Below are 5,748 nucleotides of genomic sequence, written 5' to 3'. Positions count from 1 at the left end.
GTTCATTGATGAAACCTACAAAGATCCTTTTTGTTATGGGGTTTACTACTAGTGAGGAGACCGAGTTAGTCACCTATGAACTTAAAGAAGTTGCCCAAACTTGGTATGTTCAATGGAGAGACAATAGGCCTTTAAGAGGTTAACCGCTGACTTGGGAGATTTTCAAGTAGGCTTTTCTTGATAGGTTCGTTTCTAGGGAGAAGAGGGAAGCCAAAGTGGAGGAATTCATCAACCTTTGTCAATGAGGTATGAACGTACTTGACTACACTTCACTAAATTGTCAAAGTATGCTCCTTCTTTGGTTTCTGATCCTAGGGAAAATGAGACATTTTGTGATGGGAATCTCGGATGAATTGAAAAAAAATGTCATTCGTCTATGCTACATGGCGATACGAACATTTCTCGTCTCCATGGTTCATGCACAAGAAGTGGAAGAGACATGGTCTAAGAGGAAGAGTAGAGATGCCATGAGGGAAAGGTCCTTTGATAGTGGTTCTTCCAAGGGTAGGCTTGATATCCAAGACAAGACTACACTTAAAACAAGGTATTCTAATCAAGTCCCTACCAAATTTCCCATGGCTCGTGATTATAGGGTGTCTAACTCAAAAGGGAAAAGGTACAAGCTCACTAAACAAGAAGCCAACTTGTGCAAACTGTGGCAAGAAGCATTATTATGATTTCCTTGTTGGGATAGACAATTGCTTTGGGTGTGGCAACAGTGGACACAAGGTTAGAGATTTCCCAAATGTGAAGGGGCAAGACAAAGGTAGCAGGCAAACTATTGGTTCTAATGTGGATCCTCCAAAGAAGAACCATTTTTATGCACTTCGCTCAAGGGGTGAACAAGAGAGTTCTCAGATGTGGTGACCGGTATATTACAAATCTTCTATATTGATGTATATGATTCACTTGATCCAGATGCTACACTATCTTTTGTTAGTCCCTTGATAGCTAGAAAGTTTTATATTTTGCCCGATATTCTAAATGAACCTTTCATGGAAACTACCCTGGTAGGTGAGTCGGTTGTCTCATAGAAGGTATATAGAAATTGTCTTATAATGTTTCCCAATAGAGTTACTCATGTTGAATTAGTAGAACTTGATATGGTCGATTTTGATGTCATTTTGGGGATGGATTGGTTGCATGATTGTTTTCCTTCCATTGATTGTAGAACTAGAATTGTCAAGTTCAATTTTCCAAATGAACCCATTTTAGAGTGTAAGGGGGGCTATTATATTCCTAGAGGTCGTATCATCTCTTGTCTTATGTCTTTTAAAATGATCTCAAAAGGGTGTCTCAATCACACATTGTAAGAGTCAAATATTTAGACTCCGAAAATCCTCCCATTAAGTTAGTCCCTGTAGTAAGGGAATTTCCGGAGGTCTTTCTTAATGATCTTCCTGGAATCCCTCCCGAACAGCAAATTGATTTTGGTATTGACTTGCTATCAGATACCAACGCCATTTCACTTCCTTTTTATCTGATGGCTTTGGCTGAATTGAAAGAGTTGAAGGCTCAACTAAAAGATTTACTAGGCAAAGGCTTAATTAGATCTAGTATTTCTCCATGGGGTGCTCCAGTTTTGTTGGTAATGAAGAAAAATGGGTTCCTTAGAATCTGCATCGATAATTCGCCAACTCAATAAATCAAAATTAAGAAAAAGTATCCTCTCCCTCCAATTGACAACTTGTTTGATCAACTCCAAGGGGAAAGCTACTTTTCTAAGATTGACTTGAGATCGGGGTACTCACCAACTTAGGGTGAGAGGTGAGGATATACCAAAAATGGCCTTTTGGACTAGATATGGTCCCTATGAGTTCTTAGTGATGTTTTTCGTCTCACTAATGCCCCCGCAGCATTTATGGATCTCATGAATAGGGTGTTCCGAATTTACCTAGATTCATTTTTCATTGTCTTCATTGACGACATTTTGGTATATTCAATAATGAGGGTGAACACATGAACCATTTGAGGGTGATGATACAAGTGCTTAAGGAGAATCAACTATTTTCCAAGTATAGCAAATGTGAATTTTGGTTGAGGTCGGTGGTGTTTCTTGGTAATATCATCTCTTGTGAGGGAGTTGAGGTTGATCCAACAAAAATCGAGGCGGTCAAGAATTGACTTAGACCACTGAATCCAACCGACATTAGGAGTTTCTTGGGTCTAATGGGTTATTATAGGAGGTTTGTGGATGGTTTTGCGTCCATTGCTTCTCCCTTTACTACTTTGAACCAAAAGAGTATGAATTTTAGGGGTAGGAAGCATATGAAAAAAGCTTCCAAATCTTGAAAGATAGGCTTACTTCCGCTCTGGTGTTGACTTTAATGGAGGGTGCAAAGGGCTTCGTTGTGTATTGTTATGCTTCTCGAGTGGGTTTAGGGTTTGTGCTTATGAAAAATGGAAAATTAGTAGCCTATATCTCTAGACAACTTAAGGTGCATGAGAGAAATTATCCAACTTTTGATCTTGAGTTAGCAGCCGTGGTATTTGCCTTGAAAATATGGAGACATCACTTGTATGGTGTCCATGTTGACGTGCATACCGACCACAGGAGCCTTCAATATCTGTTTACTCAAAAGGAGTTGAATCTCCGATAAAGAAGGTGGTTGGAAGTATTGAAAGATTACGACATGAGTGTTCTCTACCACCATGGCAAGGTCAATGTGGTTGCGGATGCTCTAATTTATATGACCATAAGTAGTGTGTCTCATGTAGAGGAAGCCAAGAAAGACCCAGTGAAAGACGTTCATAGGTTTTCTAGATTGGGTGTTAGATTGGAAGATTCTCTGAATGGTGATATTATGGTCCATCATAACTCCGAGTCATCTTTGCTGGTTGAGGTGAAGTCCAAACAACAACTTCATCAAACATTGATGGAGTTGAAGGAGTCGGTTCTTGGTAAGTTTAATGAGTCATTATCCTTATGGGGGATGGTGTCTTGAGGTATCAAGGAATGTTGTGTGTTCCCAATGTACATGGCTTGACGAACAGGATTCTTGAGAAAGCTCATGAGTCCCGTTACTCCATTTATCCGGGTTTTACAAAGATGTATCATGACCTTAGGGAAGTGGTTTGGTGGGAAGGCTTGAATAAGGACATAGCGGAATTTGTTGCAAAGTCTCCAAATTGCCAACAAGTGAAAGCCGAACACCAAAAGTCAGGTGTTTTACTTCAAGAAATTGAAGTTAATACTTGTTGCAAAGTCTCCATGTGGGTGGTTATAGATAGGTTGACCAAATCCGCTCATTGTATTCCCGTCAAGTCTACTTATTCGGTGGAAAACTATGCAAGGATCTTCATAGATGAGATTGTGTGTCGTCGTGGTATTCTGTTATCCATCATCTCAGATAGGGGTGCACAATTCACATCTGGATTTTGGAGGTTATTCCAAAAAGGGTCGGGTACCAAGGTGACGCTAAGCACCGCTTTTAATCCTCAAATGGATGGCCAAGTGGAGCGTACTATTCTCAAACTCTTGAGGATATACTTAGAGCTTGATTAATTAATTTCAAGGGAAATTGGGATAAGCACTTGCCTTTGGTTGAATTTTCTTAAAACAATAGCTACCATGCATCTATATATATGGCTCCTTATGAAGCCTTGTATGGTAAGAGATGTAGATCTCCAGTTGGATGGCTTGAAGTGGGTGAGACTTCACTTTTGTGTCCAAATTTGATTTATAAAACTTTGGAGAGGTTCATATCATAAGGAATCGCTTGAAAATAACCCATAGCCGGCAAAATTATTATGCCGACCATAGGAGAAAGGAATTAGAGTTTGAAGAAAATGATAAAGTGTATCTAAAATTTTCACCTACGAAAAGGGTGGTGAGATTTGGTGTCACGACCCGCAAGTACCCCGTAGAATTAGAGTTTGAAGAAGGTGATAAAGTGTATCTAAAAAAAATTTCTATGAAAGGGACATTTTAGTAAAATAAGCTTCCATGCCAAATAAGTCAAACCAAAATGAATATGGAAGTAAAATAACATAAGAAACATCAGTTAACACTTAGAGAAGAATTTCTAGAATTTTAACAAAAAGAGAATTTACACTAAGCTTTTCAAAATTTACAGTAAACTCTTTTGACTTTAAAGTGAACTACTCTTATTCCAAAACAATGAACTTCCAAGGTCAAGTAAACAGGAAGTGAACTCATTTCCATAGGAGTTTCCCTAACTAAGGCTATCCTAAGACTCACCAAGGTAAGAAATAAAGGAAACGCCCATACGCATCCTTCAATACACACCTAGGTGATCCCCAAGACTACCCCTTTGAGGCTTAGTCACCTTGGGAGAACAAGCCCCCACTCAATGACAGGACATTAGAAGAACACTCAAACAACAGCAAGACTTCCCTTTCGGAATGCCTACTTATTGCAATAAGTAACCCATTCCACCACCTACCCTATGTAGTACACTCTTTTAGAAGGCTTAGCACCAAGACTCCCCTTTCGGAAGGTCTACTTAGTTCAATGGATAGATAGCGTCCCATAGCACCACCTACCCTAAGTAGTACGTTCTTTTAGAAGACTTAGTTCATTCAATTCAAACAAGACTCACCAACACTTTCCTTTTGGAATGCCTACCATGTGCAACGGATAGATAGTATCCCATTTCACTACCTACCCTAAGAAGTACACTCTGTTAGAAGAATTAGCACTTTCATTACTTTTGTGGGGGTTGGATTAACCAACATAGACCATGAGAGCTAAACATTGATCCTGATACTTCCCTTATCGGACAAGGTTCCCTCACTTGCCTGGAGTGAGGTCTTTCTTTTAGCTTTTACATTGATTTCCCAATATCTACACCTATGCGGGCGCAGAGTTAAGGGATAAGGAGATTGCTAGGAAGTAACTCATTCTCTACTAACGAGGAGTAATCATATCAAGAAGTACATTGGAATACAACATCTCAACTCACGAAGTGTAACCACCCCTTCTTCATATCCTCTCTGTGCCATGCATAACTCCCCATGGATTCTAAACATTATATACTATATGTTTAGGATAACTAGTGAACACCATATCTCAACGCACGAAGGGCACTCATCCTCCGACCTATCTTAGAAAGCTCTAGGATAGAATGAGGTTTCTAGTTAACACTTCATCTCAGCTCAGGTTGATTGTTCACCCCAATGCTCCCCTTTCGACTTAATTTAGCTTCATTCTTTCATTCAAGTGTGTGTGTATACATGTGAACACACCTTGCATATAAGTATCATTTCATTTATGTTAACTTCTATTCATGCTTAGACCTTCATTCATCAGATTACACATTTTAACATGCTCAACATATACACTTACTTCATTTAAGCATAATCTAAGCTAAACATACAATTCAAGCTTCATAATGCATATCAACATGAACCTCATCTTTATCACTTAATTTCACACACTAGGCCTTCAAATACATACTCACAATACATACCAATCATAACCAAATACAACAAGTAAACGCCACCACCAAGAAGGTGGACCATACCACTCAAGAGCATTTCATAAATAAAGCTAAACAACATAACCAACTTACCCATTATCCAAGATTCCCTCACCTATAATAATTTCTTCAACAATTCATCATAACATAGACCTTAGGGCAAAAACAACATCAACCCAAAGAAACCAAAGCTCAAAGACTACAAATTCATGCTCATTTAACCCATTCCTTAAGCCAAAATTTGACATAAAGATTTAACATGTCTTCCTTGATTTTTCAGCATTAAAATCACCAACTAGCATTAGAA

Source organism: Solanum pennellii, chromosome 1 (genome assembly GCF_001406875.1).
Source record: "Solanum pennellii chromosome 1, SPENNV200".
NCBI classification, from domain to species: Eukaryota; Viridiplantae; Streptophyta; class Magnoliopsida; order Solanales; family Solanaceae; genus Solanum; species Solanum pennellii.
The sequence above is the reverse complement of the archived record's forward strand: the minus strand, read 5'-3'. Positions refer to the sequence as shown.